The following is a 17,851-nucleotide window of genomic DNA, read 5'->3' as shown; positions in this document are numbered from 1 at the left end:
AAGAATCTGAACCATTTGCTTGGCTGCTGTTATGGAGGTCTGGAAAGCTTTTGCAGTAGTACAATTGTGAACAGCTGAAGACATACAGTCCATGCATTTAACAAAACCTCTTTTAATTCTGTGTGTACTATTACACATAGCAAATTTCACATACATTTACTGGCTTTCATCCAAGATGAGATTAATGATTCTTTAAAAAATTACTGAAGATTCAGATTTATTGTAAAAAGGAGTGTACCGTAATTATGGTTTTAATATTAAACCTGAAAATTAATGTCTTTTCTTGTACAACTAATTTAGTTTGAATTAAAATAGACGTAGCAGTCTTTATTTAGAGACTGGACCCCTATTATTTATTCTGGTTAAATATTAGTTTGATGTATATCCTAGTGTTGTAGACTCTTTATCCTGCTGTCTCGAGAAGTGCAGTGACACCATCCTCAGGTGCTTTTACTTAGTAGTTAAGGCCCAGATTAACATGTCATGCTCTGTGGAATGATATGGATGTACTTTTAAGTGACTGGCTGTTGGGATGTATTCTTAATATCTTGAACTTCAAAGTATCATATTTTTAACCACTGCCGCATTAACAAGGATATAGCATGAATAATACATCCATGGAAGTATGCGGCACATGTGTTTCATGAGGAACGCTCTGGCAGAATATAGCATGCTAGCTTTAAAAGCAGTTGAGTGATATGACCCATGAAACTTTGATGTGCTGTTTGTACTCTGCATAGAGGATTGAAGAAGTAAATACTCAACATTTTAAACAATGGTGCGTTTGATTTGTTTAATATTTATATCACATCAAATATGCAGATGTGACTGCTTGCTTTTCTGACATTGAAACATAAAGCACTGCCAGGCTGCTTCATTGCATATTCATTTGGGGTATTGTATAACAAATGCAAGTTAAGAGCGACTTGTCAGAATTCTGTGATGCTTGCAGCAGATTGGTCAGAAATGTGAATCCATACATTAGAAGCATGTGTAAGATTGCTGCAGATGGTCTTGGTGATTGCCCTATGTTTATTTATTAAAGTGTTATACAGTTGCAGTACTGCTTGGTTCAGCAATGTATGCCATCTGGATGCCTGTGGTAAACTAGTTGCGGATTGGTCACACTCACTTAGGTTCCAGCATATACATTTACCTGTATGTGCTTAGCCATCACAATCTTACCATCCATTTTTTTCTACACACAAGGTGGTAAATATGAGACATACTGTATTTGCTGGTGTATAAGGCGACCGGGCGTATAAGACGACCCCCTAATTTTGATTTTTTTTACGATTTTTTGCCTGTACTCTCCATATAAGTCCTTCCGTGGCTTCCGATGCTTCATATTTCTTCCTTCTGAAGCTATATATTCTTCTTCATTCTTGCTGGAGCTGGAGCCAATCACGGCGAGCAAAGTATTCTATTAATGAATACAAAGCCTGCTTGGATTGGCAGAGGCTGTAACATCATCAGCCCACGCCTCTCTGACTCTCAAAGCCAATCCGAGCAGGCTACTGTATGTAGCCTGCTCGGATTGGCAGAGGTTGTTTCTCCAATCCGAGCAGGCTCTGTATTCATTTGAATACGTCTCTCACCGGGATTGGCTAAGCGGTATATACTGTATGTAGCCGAAGCTACATAGAGTATTGCTGCACATCCAGCAGGCATCCAAGCTGCTGACCTGGCGTATTAGACGACCCCTGCTTTTTGGCCAGTTTTTTTAAGTGTAAAAGGTAGTCTTATACGCCAGCAAATACAGTATTTGTGTGCAACATGATCGGTAATTGTACCTACAAAATGGCCACATAAAGCAAAACTCAGCAAGAGATAATACTTACAGTTAATAGGATATGTCACTTGTGCCGCTGGCTCCTGCGTTAGTAGAAAACTTCCCCCAACTCTAGAGCCATAATCTTCCAGTGTGGCAGGATTAATAGAGGCAATAGACCTGTGGCAGTCACTCATCAAGAGTGCCCAATTATGCCCCTGACCTTACCAACCACCTTCTCTATTCATAGAAGATGTACTCTAGCTTCAATGAATGGAGGGATTGAACTTTTCCTTCATCCATCCATCCTCAATTTATAGATCCTGCTTCATTTATAAAAGATATAGTGCAACCTCTAAGAATGGGGGAGGTGGGCAGAAAGGATGGGCATAGTCAGGGAACACTTGATAAGTGCCTATCACAGCTCCCTCAGCTTTATTATCTCCCACCACATTGGAGGATTATCAGAATAGGAAGATTTCTACTAATGCAGGAGCGAGCAGCACATAAAACACATCCTTGACTGCTAGTAATGTCCCTTGTGCTGATTTTTTTTTATTTCAGACTAAATGTAGGCGTATAAATTATTAGATTAATTAATATATTAATGCTTAAGAGACATTGTGGGTTATTTACGAAAGGCAAATCCACATTGCACTACAAGTGCACTTGGAAGTGCAGTCTCTGTAGATCTGAGGGGAAGATCTGAAATGAGGGGAAGCTCTGCTGATTTTATCATCCAATCATATGCAAGCTAAAATGCTGTTTTTTATTTTCCTTGCATGTCCCCCTCGGATCTACAGCGACTGCACTTCCAAGTGCACTTGAAGTGCAAAGTGGATTAGCCTTTCGTAAATAACCCCCATTTTACCCATAATCCCCCAGGTTTGTGACAGCTCCGAGGCCTAGTGATCCGCTGGTAAATCCAAGTACTGTCACAGGAGATGAGGTTACATGATCCTCCTGGAACTGCTGGGTGTTATGGAGAGAAGCACTGGTTAGTTTATGAAGGGTCAGTAAAAGGGAGTTGGGACCCTTTGCACAGACATGCCTTGCAAAGTACATATGTCATTTTTGAGTATAAAAGAAAGTTAAAGATTTTAGTAAAAAAAGTTACATGGAATTCAAAAGTAAATTTCAAATAGTATGATAGGGTTTTGGTGGTAATTTCAGCAGCACCTAACAACTGATGCGCATACTGTATAACAAGACATTGTTATACTCATACCATGTTCCCTTCATTGGGAATCTTATGGAAAGTATTCAGCAATTTGTCCTGATGAAATTCACAAGGACACTTTTGTCTGATACCCTTCATGAATTACATTGCGTTATTTTTAATATGCCATCGGATTGGGTTTTTATGTAAACATGGGAGAGTTTTTTCAATTTTATGCAATGTTACACTTCCCCTTAGTAGCCTAGCATCACAATATTAACATTAGCATTTAAATATTAATGACAGCCACATATCTGTGGGTGCCATAGGGTTGATTTACTAAAACTGGAGAGTGCAAAATCTGGTGCAGATGTGCATGGTAGCCAATCGGCCTATAACTTCAGCTTGTTCAATTAAGCTTTGACAAGGTAACTCGACCCCCATGTGTTCATACTATGATTAAAAATAAATATGTTTAAAATGTAATGCTGCTGAGTTTTGGAAAAATACCGTATATACTCGAGTATAAGTGTGCAAGGTTTGTTGTCCGGGAAACCTACGGCCAGGGACCACCGATTTTTCAAAGCCAGGCACCCCTTCCATAGACTCCCATGTTAAACGGTCATTTCTCTGGTAAATTTGGGGACCCGGTACTGGCCATGTAGCCACATTTCTCCTCTACAAGCAAAGTTTGTTGTCTGGAGAACCTATGGCTGGGGAGCACCGATTTTTTAAAGCTCCTTCCAGAGACTCCCATGTTAAATGTCAGTCTAGTCATGGACACAGTGAGGCATGGGCACAGTGAGGCATGGGCACAGTGAGGCATGGACACAGTGAGGCATGCACATGGACACAGTGAGGCAAAGTGAGGCACAGTGAGGCATGCAGATGGACACCCTTGGCTTACACTCGAGTCAATACGTTTTCCCATTTTTTTGTGGTAAAATTAGGTGCCTCTGCTTATATTCGGGTCGGCTTACACTCAAGTATATACAGTTTTGGTTTAGTAGGGATTCCTTTGCTAGTTTAGGTTAAATTGTATTATTTTTGAGAGATTGTACAGTGTTAATATACTATAATGCCAAGGTACACACAATCCGAAATTCCGACAAGAAAACCACATATTTATTTCCAATGGAATTTTGGCTCAAACTTGTGTTGCATACACACGGTCACACAAATGTTGTCTGAAATTCCGACCGTCAAGAACGCGGTGATGTACAACACTACAACGAGCTGAGAAAAATAAAGTTCAATGATTCAGAGCATGCGCCAAATTGATTTCAAGAGTGGGTGTTTTTTTGTGCATCGAAATTGCATACAGACGATTGGAATTTCCAACAATAACTTTTCCCATCGGAAAAATTGAGTACCAGCTCTCAATTTTTTGCTGTTGAAAATTCCTACAGAAAAAGTCAGATGGGGCAATTCACACGGTCGGAATTTACGACCAAAAGCTCACATCAAACTTTTCCTGATGGAAATTCTGATCGTGTGTACGTGGCACAAGTGCTGTGAAAGGCCAAACCCATGCTAAAAGATTTTGGCTTTAAATATTAAATGCTCAAATAGATTCCTCTCAATGTCTTATTTTAATGCAACAGCCTTAAAATTATGATAATATTATGCAATATCTCTGACTTCCTGACTTGTCAATTTATATCTGAATTACAATAACACAACAATGTTCTCAACTGTTGTGTAGCTCGATCCTTGCCAATCTTACAGTTCTAGAACTTTGACATGTATATGCCCCTAAACAATATTTCATTTTGAAAACAAAAACAACTAGCAATGTCAATTGCCACCTTCTAGACTGGGTCACTGTTCTCTATGGTCCATACCCATCCTAAGATCGGCACAAGTGCTGTACTGCAAGATTAAACACCATCAGCAAAGAAGTAAGGTCTGCACTAACCTCTTCCCCAATACCAGATAAGAAAATATATAACAACTTTCCTATGCAATGGCTGGGAGGGTTTTTTGTTTATCTAAGTATATATTGTATCATTGGTCCAATTCTGGATGGTTCCTAAGATAGCCAGTGATGTTATCGTATACTCACTGAGTAAAATATTTTCGTAATTTACATTTTCAGTAAAACTGTGCTTGCAGGCAGATGGAAATGTAAATATAAAACATAATACCTTCTATGTCCTTCTAATCTACAATAGTTTCAGCAATTTGGGAAAGAGTATTATTTCTGTGCAATAAATTATGTAATATTTGCATAGGTGCTGTATGTAGAATCTACATCTACTGCAGTGGCATACCATGTGGGGGGCCCTAGGTATCACACACTGGGGGGTTGTCAGGCGGGCGCCCGCCCTCCGTGACTGAAGCAATGACAGTGCCGCGGTGACAGGCAGGTTAGAACAGGGAGAGAGAGGCGAGCTGCTGGCCGTGGTGTTGCTAAGGGTGGCGGGGGTGGTCTGTTGCGGGGTGACACCACTGCACCTGACCAACCATCCCCTTCTCTCGCAGCCGCAGGCTTTCTGAGTGGTCCCGGGCCAGATGTCACACAGGCACAGCGAGAAGAGTGAAGCTGCCTCCCCCTCCAGTGTTTTTGTGTACACAGGGGGATGGGACCTGTGGTTCAGGGTGCTGTGTAATGTAAAGGGGTCCAGTGATGCAGGGTGCTGTGTAATGTAAAGGGGTCCAGTGGTGCAGGGTGCTGTGTAATGTAAAGGGGTCCAGAGGTGCAGTTGTGGAGAGGGGGTACACAGTAGTGATAGTGACAAAGAGATATTGAAGGATGCAGGGGGCACAGTGGGGTGTTTTTACATTTTAACGTGGAGGGTGCCAGATATAGGATCCGTCCCGGGGTCAAATTCTCTAGGTACGCCCCTGATCTACTGTACATATTTTTTTGCTACTATTTTTTTTCTCAGGGTTGTGGCCTCGTGTCTGTTTCCAGCAAGTTCACACGGTCTCATTTTTACTGGCCCAAAAAGTATCTTCTTGCTCTTCTTCTCACTCTCATGTTTTGCCCCTGCTACATTTGCACTCTTGTTAGTTTTATGTCTCAGTGATAAACATCAGAGGCTCTATGACATAGGAAATGCCCACGTCTTCAAGACAAATTACAGCTCAAATTTATTAAATGAAACATTAAAAACCCTGAAAAGAATAAAGTTAAACAGTGCTCCTTTACATAGGTAGTTAGTGGTGAAGTTCCCCTTTACACTGGCAGTCAGTGGTGAGGTGCTGCCTTACATTGGATATCCGTAGTGAAGCACCGCCTTACATTGGCGGTCAGTGGTGAATCTCAACCTTACACTTGTGGTCAGTGGTGAAGCACCGCCCTTTAAACTAACGGTTAGTGGTGAATTGCTCCTTCACTGGCAGTCAATGGTAAAACACTACCTTACACTGGCAATCAGTGCTGAAGATTGTCTGCTGTATTAACAAGAGTGAAGAAGCTTTATCTTACATGGGTAGAGGACAATGAAGACTTCCTCTCTTTAACAGGTGAAGGTTAGTGGTGAACCAAGACCATATACTGGCAGTGATCAGTATTGAAGGGCCCCTTTTAACAGTTTGTGATTAGCATTAAAGTACCCCCTTACACTGGCAGTGGTCAATGGAGAAGTGTCCTCTTGCCAGGTGGTGGTCAATGGTGAAGCATCCCCTTGCACCCCCTTGCACCCCCTTGCACTGGTGGTAGTCAGCAGTTAACTACTTGACCACTGGGCACTTAAACCCCCTTAATAACCAGACCAATTTTCAGCTTTCGGTGCTCTCACATTTTGAATGACAATTACTCAGTCATACAACACTGTACCCAAATGAAATTGTTGTCCTTTTTTCCCCACAAATGGAGCTTTCTTTTGGTGGTATTTAATCACCATTGGGTTTTTTAAAAAAAGACTGAAAATTCTGTAAAAAAATGAATTTTTCTTTGTTTCTGTTATAAATTTGTAATTTTTTTTCATAAATTTTGGCCAAAATTTATATTGATACATATATTTGGTAAAAATAAGTGCAAATTGGTGAATATTATTTGGTCTCTGTGAAAGTTATAGCGTCCACAAGCTATGGTGCTAATATCTGAAAATTGTTCGGGGGTATTGCAGAGTATTGTGCGGGGGTATTGCAGAGTATTGTGCGGGGGTATTGCAGAGTATTGTGCGGGGGTATTGCAGAGTATTGTCCGGGGGGTATTGCAGAGTATTGTGCGGGGGATATTGCAGAGTATTGTGCGGGGGTATTGCAGAGTATTGTGCAGGGGGTATTGCAGAGTATTGCGCAGGGGGTATTGCAGAGTACTGCGCAGGGGGTATTGCAGAGTATTGGGCAGGGTTTTTTGCAGAGTATTGCGCAGGGTATTGCAGGGATGGCTGAGCAGGGATGGCTGGATCTGTGACTGCAATAGTCACAGATCCAGCCCACAGCGCTGCTGACACCCGCGCTCTCCTCTCTCTGTACCGATCTGGGGTATTGCAGAGTATTGCGCAGGGGGTATTGCAGAGTATTGTGCAGGGGGTATTGCAGAGTACTGCGCAGGGGGTATTGTAGAGTATTGTGCGGGGGTATTGCGCAGGGGGTATTGCAGAGTATTGCGCAGGGGGTATTGCAGAATACTGCGCAGGGGGTATTGCAGAATACTGCGCGGGGGGTATTGCAGAGTACTGCGCAGGGGGTATTGCAGAGTACTGCGCAGGGGGTATTGCAGAGTATTGCGCAGGGGGTATTGCAGAATATTGCGCAGGGGTATTGCAGAGTATTGGGCAGGGTTTTTTGAAGAGTATTGTGCAGGGTATTGCAGGGATGGCTGAGCAGGGATGGCTGGATCTGTGACTGCAATAGTCACAGATCCAGCCCACAGCGCTGCTGACACCCGCGCTCTCCTCTCTATGTACCGATCGGTACAGAGAGAGGAGGGAGGAACCGGCATCATTAAATGATGCCGGTTTGTTTACATGTGATCGCTCCGTCATTGGTCGGAGCGTTCACGTGGTAAACAGCCGCTACCAGCGGCTATTTACCGCGATCCGTGATGCGCCGGGTCCTCTGGACCTGGCGGTCACGGACACTCCCGTGTGTGCGCCCCAGGGGGAGCGCGTTTCTGGGAGGACGTCCATGGAGCCGCCTTGTAGACATATTTTGTCTATAAGGCGGTGATTATGTGGTTAAATTGTCCTAACAATGACAATTGTCATTGGCCAAGTGCCCCTTACATCATTGCTTAACACTGGTGTTCAGTGGGGAAACATGTTTAAGGTTAAAAAGTATCCATAGATATCCGTAGCTAATGGGTGAGTGGGACTCATTTATCAGGGTTACAAGGTGCTACGTGAATAAACTTCCTCTGTGCATATACCACATGCATTGTTCCCTGTAGAGGCGAACAAAGATTAAGACGCATTACACGTGGTCATCAAATGGTGTCAAAGCAAAACAGACATGTATGAATGTACCAGACAACTTATTCCATGGGCTTGATAACTTGGGTACAGGGGGCCTGATTCCCAAAAACCTGTGTAAATTTAGGATTATCTAACTTATGTCATTTAAGTTACGGCGCCCTAAGTTGGTGTCGTAAGTACCGTATCCACAGCGCATTTGCGCACAAAATTGCGACATCCTTAACCTAAGTTCCAATGCGTAAGGCGTGGTTATGGCAAGTGGGAATGAAGTGGGCGTGCTTCATTGTAATGAGCCGTGACCCCATGCAAATGAAGGGCCGGCCGTACTGCGCATGCGCGCACGAATCTGGACCTCACTGCGCATGTGCAGAACTTTGGTCATCGCAATCAGTGAGATAGGTAAAAGGCCAAGCGTACTTAGTTTGAGGATCGCCCTGTGTCTAAATAGCCCCAGTCAAACACACTTCTATTGCAAAAGTATTTCCCTGTGTTCCCTTCCTAAAGCAAGTTGCTTCTGCTTTGAACGTTTGTCAGTGTTTGTTGGTAAGATTTGTTTGTGAGAAAAGTGTTTGTGGAGTTGTAGTGTATAGTTGGTGTTTGTTTTTGCTAATTTGTTCTTTGTTTTGATTGTTTGCCTGTTTGTTTTTGATAAGTGTTTCTTTTTTGGTGTGTGATTGTTTTTTGTTTCCCTTTTTTGCCTGTTTGTTTTTGATAAGTGTGTCTTTTTTGGTGTGTGATTGTTTTTTGTTTCCCTTTTTTGCCTGTTTGTTTTTGAATTTATAGTAGCTGTCTGTTTTTTTTTTTTTTTGCCTTGTTTTTATTTTCTTTGTTGTGTGTGTGTATTGTTGTTTGTTTTTTGGGTGAGTTCCCTGTTGCTGGGTGTTGTCTGTCATGGCTCCCAAGCGCAGGAAGCTAAATTTTACACTGGCAGAGAAGCATATACTTGCTCAGGGCGTCATTAAATATGGGCGATTTCTCCATGGCCCTGAGAGCCACAACACCACACCGGCCAGGAGGAAGGAGATCCTTAAAAATATTACCGATCAGATCAATGCGGCGGGGGGGGGGGGAGACCAGGACCATCGCTGGAGTTCAAAAAAAGATCAATGACTTGAGGAGCGTGTCCCGGAACAAGCTGGCAACGCTGCATGCCCATACCAGGGGCACTGGAGGAGGGGGACCCTGCCCAGTCAGGATGAGTGAGGAGGAATGGGCAGTGGCCCAGTGTTTCCACCCACAGCAGGTGGTGGGCCTGCCTGGCTTTGACAATGATCCTCTTATGAGGACAGGTAATTTTTTTGAATTTCTATCTGGTGATTAGCATGTGTGGGTGGGGGAAGGGAAGATGTGCCATGTGTGTGGATCCACCAACCTGTGATTGTTTTGTGTCCTCCCCAGATGGCCAGGAGGTTGCAGCCCCATCAGCCCAGGAGGTTGCTGGGTCATCAGCCCAGGAGGTTGCTGGGTCATCAGCCCAGGAGGTGGCAGCCCCATCAGCCCAGGAGGTGGCAGCCCCATCAGGTCAGGAGGTGGCAGCCCCATCAGGGCAGGAGGTGGCAGCCCCATCAGGGCAGGAGGTTGCTGGCCCATCAGGGCAGGAGGTTGCTGGCCCATCAGGGCAGGCTGCTGCACCACCCCCAAGACAGGCTGATGCAGAGTCCCAAGAAGGGCAGGATTCGCCATGGGAGGGGAGTGCCTACAACTCCCCTAATTTGGATGTTGAGTGGGAGGAGGATGAGGGGGAGGAAGATGACAATATTGCGATTGGGCAGCAAATCATGATGGGCCAAGATATGACCTTTGAGTCATCCCCTGAGGGAACCCCACAGGCGCCCAGCAGTGAGGCCACCATCATGGGTGGCCCCTTCCAACCCTCCTCCAACATGCAGCAGCACCCATGGCTCACTCCAACTCCTCCTCCAAGGCCACAAGCCTCAGGGGCAAGTAGGAGGCCGACCCCGATAACCAGGGGGGGGGGTTTGTGCGTCTGCCGGTCAGTCTGTTGAGGGACAATGTCCGGCAGACCCGAAGTCTGTCTGAAATCAAAAAATCTATGACCAAGGTGGAGCACAGCCTGGGTGCAATGAGGGAGTCACTGGGTGAGGTGGCCACCAACTCAGTGGGGGTCATCACGTGTTTGTGGGACCTGAAAAACGCAACAACAGGCATGGCCCAGGAGGTGACTGCCCTCACCCAGGCTGTGCAGGCCAATACCCGGGCTGTGCAGGCCAATACCCGGGCTGGCCAGGCTAATACGGCTGACATTACTTCCTGTCTGACAAGGATAGCCGTTGCCTTGGAGGGAAGGCCAGCAGGAGGACAGACACCAGGGGAGGCTCCTTCTTCCCCTGCACAGACCCCCCCCCCATGAAAATACTCCCTCCCCTGCACAGACCCCCCCCCATGAAAATACTCCCTCCCCTGCACAGACCCCCCCCCCATGAAAATACTCCCTCCCCTGCACAGACCCCCCCCATGAAAATACTCCCTCCCCTGCACAGACCCCCCCCCGTGAAGATCCCCCAGTCGGCCGTGGCCGTCCCCGTGCCCGTGCCCGTGGCCGTGGGCAGCCCAGAAGGAGCACTCGGCAACATCCTTAAGTTGCAGGGGTACTTTTGATTTTTTTTTTTTTTTTTGATACTGTACTTATGATTTGGTTTATGTGTGTGAATGATGTGTGAATGTGGGGGGGTGGCATTCCTGAAAACATAAGGGTGTCACCCTCAGTTTTGGTGGAGTATGGATCCCCAGGACCAGGGAGAAGTCATCCTAGGTTCCTGAATGGTGTATGAATGCACAGTGACATAATTGGAGCCGTGGCGGGGCGTTACTGCTCCCAAGTACCAAAGGGGGGGGGGGGTACTTGGATCTAATCCAATTCGATGTGCATGTGATGTGTCTGTGCTAGGGACCACAGTGACGTGCATTCATGCATTCTCATTGTGAGATAATTAATGTGCGTTTTGTACCAAAAAAAAAACATTCTCATTGTCATATAAGTAATGTGCATTTTATGTGCAAAGAAAATGTTTAAAGGTCACATAATCTCTGTGATTTTTTCTGGGCAAAGCAAAAAAATAAAGATAATTAGGGTCCATTTTCTGGGCAAAGATGCCTTCAGACAGTTGTCTCCTTATTGCCTGGCCCTCAGCAGACCGGGTAGAGGGGTTTGGGGGGGGGGATTGCCTGGGTGGGGGGTTAGGTCAGGACATATCTCAACATGCAGGCCCCTTCTCACAGCAAAATTATGGAGGATGCAACATGCCCCAATAATTTGGCAGACAAAGTCTGGGGAATACAAGAGTGTACCCCCAGTCTTGTCAAGGCATCTGAATCTGGACTTGAGAAGGCCAAATGTCCGCTCTACTATTGCCCGGGTCTGGATGTGCACCTCGTTGAATTTGCGTTCTCCGGGTGTTTGGGGGTTCCTAAAGGGGGTCATCAGGTGGGGTCCCAACGCATATCCAGAGTCACCTGTAAGGGAAAAGACAGGAGGATATTAGTCATGCATGTGCCCCTTGTGATGTCTGCATCATGGGGGGGGCATACCTGACACCAATGTCACTCACCAATCAGCCAGCTGTCTCCATACACATTCTGCTCCAAGTCTTGGTAGATCTTGGTCTGCCGTAGGATGTAACTGTCGTGGCACGACCCTGGAAACTTGGCACAAACGTGCCAGATGAGGCCATGGGCATCTACGATCACCTGGACGTTGATCGAATGCCAGCCTTTCCTGTTTCTGAACAGGTATTCAGTTTCATGGGGGGCTGTAGTGCCACATGGGTGCAGTCTATCGCCCCGATGGTCCTTGGGAAGCCAGCAATGCTGTAGAAGTCTGTCATGGCTTGCAGACGCTGCTCCTCCTGGGTGGGCATCACAAACTGGTTGGTCATGCGCCGCAGTATGGCAGGGACCACCTGATGGACACATCTGCTCATTGTCGACTGCACCATCCCAGCCAGACCTCCAGATGCACGCTGGAATGATCCACTGGATAAAAAATGGAGGGTTGCCATCACTTTATGAAGAGGTGTCAGGGCATGGGAGCGTCTGGTTGGGGTGATAAGATCCTCATGAAGTAGTTGGGTGATCTCCAGGATGGCCTCCCTATCAAACCTGTAGTTGCCATACACCTCATAATCTGGCATTTGCAAAAGATCACGCCGTGGACGATAAACTCTCGCCTGTGCCCTCATCCTCCTCCTCTGTGCCCTCCTCCTCCTTTGTGCCTGTAAGGCAGCAAGTGCCGTCAGAATCATAGCTGGCCCTGGCATTTTTCAACAAAGATCCTTCTCAACTATAGCTCTAAGCTCTAGTCACTACCTACAGCAAACCCTTCCACAGCATGTGTAAAATTAGGGCTGGTTTTATAATGTGGAAATTTAGTCAGGAAAACTAACAGGTGCGCACAGGGCGGAAAATACGGCGCACACACTTAATTTTGAGAATCGCCCTAACTCCCTCATTTGCATCTTTGCCTATCAAAAACAGCGGCGAGACTAGCGTAATTTGCGCCCGGGGATGCGCAGGTGTAACTAAGTTAAGTACGGCTGAAAATACGGAAATCTTTGCTTAACTCGTTTTGAAGATCGTGCGCAAATATACGCGCCGTGTAAATTTAGAAAACTTGAGTTAAGTCTGCGTATCTCTTTTGGGAATCAGGCCCTTAGAGCCTTGTTTGCAGTCCCCTCTGTCTGTCACTAGAAATCTCTAAGGAACAACCAATAAAAGCTAAGCAAAGTTATCTGTGTAAAATGATGGGTCATTTAGGTCATCCAGATGACTTTACATAGTTGACAGACTAGGAAAGTAACTTTTCATGTAATGAGCCTGTTGCGTCTGCATTTAGTTTTTTCTTTCTTACTCAAAATAATTGGTGTCAAAAGACAAAAAGTAAAACATCTGTTTTAAAACAAACATGCACATTTGCGTAGAAAGAACTTGTTTGTATGTTAGTATCAGCTGCACCCCATATGTTGGCCTAAGGCTGATAAATGTCCAGTTAATAAATGCACATAGGCAAAATATGCAAAGGTACCTGATTTGCGCAGAGATGAAAAAAAAGTAGGACGTGCATTGCCAAGCAGTCTACTACAATCAGGACTTTAATTAAATAAGGTCAGTATTCCAACTAAGGAAAGGCTGGATAGGATGTTTTGTAAAACATCTGTAGGTGTTTCATTTCTGAAATTGTATATTTTTTTATAACTTCCTCTGCAGCTTCACATATCAAAAATGTATCATTTTATATAAATGTATGATTAGGAATAGAACTACAGAAAAAATATAACAAATGAAAGTGTAAATAAACATGTATGCCTTTATGCTTACTGTAGGCTATAGGATAAAGTGAGTACACCCCTCACATTTTTGTAAGTATTTTATTATATCTTTTCATGTGACAACACTGAAGACATTATACTTTACTACAATGTAAAGTAGTGAGTGAACAGCTTGTATAACAGTGTAAATTTGCTGTCTCCTCAAAATAACCGCTGACAACAAAAAGTACACCCCTAAGTGAAAATTTCCAAATTGGTACAAATTAGCCATTTCCCTCCCCAGTGTCATGTGATTCATTAGTGTTACAAGGTCTCAGGTGTGAATGTGGAGCAGTTGTGTTAAATTTAGTGTTATCGCTTTCACTCTCTCATACTGGTCACTGGAAGTTCAACATGGCACCTTATGGCAAAGAACTCTCTGAGGATCTGAAAAAAGGAATTGTTGCTCTACATAAAGATTGCCTAGGCTATAAGAAATTTGCCAAGACCCTGAAACTGAGCTACAGCACACTGGCCAAGACCATACAGTGGTTTAAAAGGGCAGGTTCCATTCGGAACAGGCCTCGCCATGGTTGACCAAAGCAGTTGAGTGTACATGCTCATAGAAATAGAAGTATGAGTGCTGTCAGCATGAAGCCTCTTCTAAAGATGATGCACAATAAAGCCCAAAAACTGTTTGCTGAAGACAAACAGACTAAGGACATGGATTACTGGAACCATGTCCAGTGGTCTGATGAGACCAAGATAAACGTATTTGGTTCAGATGGTGTCAACCCTAAAGTAGAACTAAAACCTCTCACTGACTTTAGTATTTATGTTAGTTACCTTAATACGAAGTCTAATTGCTATGCTTGTTCCCTCAGCCCAAAACTGGTTAAATATAGCAACAGCAACTTAATTTTCTTCTTTTGTGTAGGACCACAGCATTGCTTTCCCCCATCATTTCCAGTAAATGGGCCCTTTAATAATTTTTTTAGTTCAAGGCCTCTTCTGTGATACCAGCCTCATGCTGGCTGCTCTCCATTTCCAGTAAAAATGTCTAGCTAGCTATGGCGTCCACATGCCATTCTTATGTGACACGTGGCAGGAAGCATTAGCAAAATATTTTATGGCTCCTCTCCTATGTGGCAATTAAGGGAGGAGAATTCTGAGAGATTAAATGATAGATCACTCCTCCTAGAAACTGCCATTCGGGAGTTGGAGAGCAGTGGATGGAGTGTTAAGGCAGACTAATGCTGGAATGGAAAGAGAGTGGTAATGACACCAGTATAGGGAGCATGTTTGTCAGGGTTGTAACCATATACAATGACATGTTGCCCTAGAGGAAAGAAGACACCAATGCTGAATGTTGCTTTTCATTTCATCATGTGGTGTCATGCGTTGTCACTTAGAAGTGGCATACAAGCATGGTTCCTGGAAAGATAGAGTACAAGTAAGGGACCATGTATAAAGGACAGAGAGAATAAGGTAGTATGTGGCTCTAATAGAAATACTGTATAATACAGATAAGAAAGTGATATACAGTAATTGCCTATATGTAGGAAGCAGGAAGAGAGAGGACACTAATATAGGTGTCTTCAGAAACAGGTGATATATTTAGAGGAGTACTTCTAAAAGTAAAAGAAATTGCACTACTCGGATTTTTAGACATTGTGCAACCTCCACTATCTGTAAAAATGTAATTTAATGCAGGGGGTGAAAGCACAAATATATATGTAGCACTACCCTCGAAGGAGCTTCTGGTTTGTTTTGGGTGGCAACTGGCATGTTACCTCTATTTCCTCGCCGTCTAGGGCAGTGGTTCTCAACCCACTAGTGCCGTGACCCCTTGATAAAATTTCCCAAGTTGTGGGGACCCCTAACAGTAAAATTATTTTGTAGCGTGGGTTGTCGGCACCCAAGGCAAGACAAAGAATTTGTGCCCTTAACCCATGGACATTTAACGCTCCCCAAATCCCTTCCACACATACATTATTAAATCCCATTATGCTACATTTTAGGATTGACCACCATTTCTCTTTGTTCTTTTTTCTTTCTCTTTCATCTCTCTATCCTAATCCCCTCCCCATCACTCTCTCTAGCCATCTTTCTTGTTGTTTAATGGCAACTATAATCACAGGTAGTGTTACTCACTGTGTTTCCGACTTTGTGGTGTCTGGCAGCAGTGACACCTATGCCGAAATTAGGAGATAGGGTCTCCTCCAGCCCCTCCCACTTCATTCTTTACCAGTCAGCTGACCTCTAGTCTCTGCCCCCCAGCCATGTCATGAACTGAGTGGGTGGCCGCAGGCTCCAGGGACAGCCCTGCTGGTCAGCTGCAAAAAGGTAAGGAGAGCGATGCGGGCTTCGGGAACAGGATTTGGTGACCCCTGGCAAATCGTCATTTGACCCCCGAGGGGGTCCCGACCCCCAGGTTGAGAACCACTGGTCTAGGGTATCAGATGAGAGTTGAGAAAAAGTTCAATGTCCACACTTTAGACTTCTTTTTCTTTGATTCATTTTCTGAACTTGGTACAGGTAAAATAATAAAATAAGTAGTTGAATAGGTGGAAGGGTAACAGGTAATAGGTTCAGGTGTACAACTGTCCGGAAACAGAGAGGGTATTGCGCACCTGGATAAGCCTCTCTCACTAGCCTAGCAGCCGAGATGGCGTGCGGAAATTGGTAAAGTCTCTGCCACAGACCTTCCCACAGATGGAGGTATGTTCGGTCCAAAATCCTCTCATCACAGGATTAAGCACCCGGATCTCTCCCGATTAACTTCTTAGAAACTTAGAACTGACAGGCGACCATCATTCAGCCTTTCAGTAATGGTGCGTCCTTCGATGAAGTTCAAGGCCTCTTCTGTGATACCAGCCTCGTGCTCGGTGCTCTCCAAGGTTCTTCATCGAGTGGCTTCCTCCCTCCAGGACGGACAGCACATGACCACTCTGCAAACGTAGACCCAGTCTGACTACCGTGCCTACTTAGTAGATCACAACCCCGGACCAACTTGGTCCCGGAGTCAGGAACACTTGAACACGCACCCCCGGCCAGGAGGGCCACTCACGAGGGGTGGTGGGAGGACAGACTCAGGATCGATGACCCCGGGCCAATGGCGTCTGTCCTTTAAGTACTCCTCCCCAGCATGCACAGCGGGATGATCAACTCCCACTGATTGGCTGCCGAAGGGGAACACCCAAAACACCTTGACCTGACTGCTGCCCCCCTTTGGCCTGGGGTGGTAACGGCACCCCAGACAACCATAGTGGTCACTCACAGTACAGCCATGGCTGGAACAGAGGCCCAAATTTAGGAAAATCATACGGTCTGAGTCAACTAACTCTCAGACTACCCTCTAAATTTAAAGCAGCGCCGGCTAAAAAGTAGCAGGCCGCTACACATATATATCTAATAGATATGAAAATATAAGTGCATCGATTTCTACAATCCCTTTAGGCCTCTTTCACACGTGTGCGATTTGTCCTGCGACTTGTGACTGCATAGTTGCATGACAAGTCGTTCGCAATGTCTTCCAATGAGTACTATTTGCAACTTCAAATCTCAGCGACTTCAAAGTAATCCCTGCACTACTTTAGTCCAACTTTGATGCAATTTGAGGTCCATGGACCTCATGTTTACACAGGCATTGCTTAAATTCACATCAAAATCATTGCATTAAATTGCGGCAATAAATTGCGGTAAAATTGTGCCAAAATGCGATTTTCAGGTCTCACACGTGTGAAAGAGGCCTAATGAGTCAACATTTTTTAACAAGCAGTTTGGAGGTTTATTGAACTTTTTTATCACAGATTTCACTTTGATATGGGTGCTTTTTAAAAAGGGACTTAACCCTCATCATAAAAATTACAAAACTACATCATTAGACATAATTGGTAATGGCAATCTACAAATACTTACAGATAATTGGGGGCTTTTTGTTCTTTTCATATCTTTTTTTTCTTTTTCTCCTCATTCTTCTTAAAATGGCCTTTTTCACTAAGGGCAGATGATCCCATCTCCCTTTACTTCCTGGAACTCTGCCTTGAACTCTTGGCCTGCCCTCTTGGAACATGTGACAGGAACTTCCATGGATGCAGCTGTAAGACCAGGACATCACCAGTGTCTCTCTCAGCTAGGAAGTTGAAAACAGTTAGTCAAAGCAAAAAATGTTTAACTAATGAATGTAAGGTGATTTCATATCAGCATGCAGATATGTTTTAATTTAAAGGGTAAAATGTTAGCTTTAAGTTTTTAAAAATACCATTTTTGTTATTATTAATAATAC

The 17,851-nt window shown here is 44.5% G+C and overlaps 1 protein-coding gene across 1 annotated transcript in view; it reads left to right on the top strand.

Annotated features, from left to right (window-relative positions):
• The window catches only part of CPED1 (cadherin like and PC-esterase domain containing 1), a 408,757-nt gene that overhangs the window by 292,349 nt on the left and 98,557 nt on the right, over positions 1–17,851 (top strand). The gene's annotated exons all lie outside the window — the stretch shown is intronic.

Source organism: Rana temporaria, chromosome 3 (genome assembly GCF_905171775.1).
Source record: "Rana temporaria chromosome 3, aRanTem1.1, whole genome shotgun sequence".
Taxonomy (NCBI): Eukaryota; Metazoa; Chordata; class Amphibia; order Anura; family Ranidae; genus Rana; species Rana temporaria.
The sequence above is the reverse complement of the archived record's forward strand: the minus strand, read 5'-3'. Positions and strand labels throughout refer to the sequence as shown.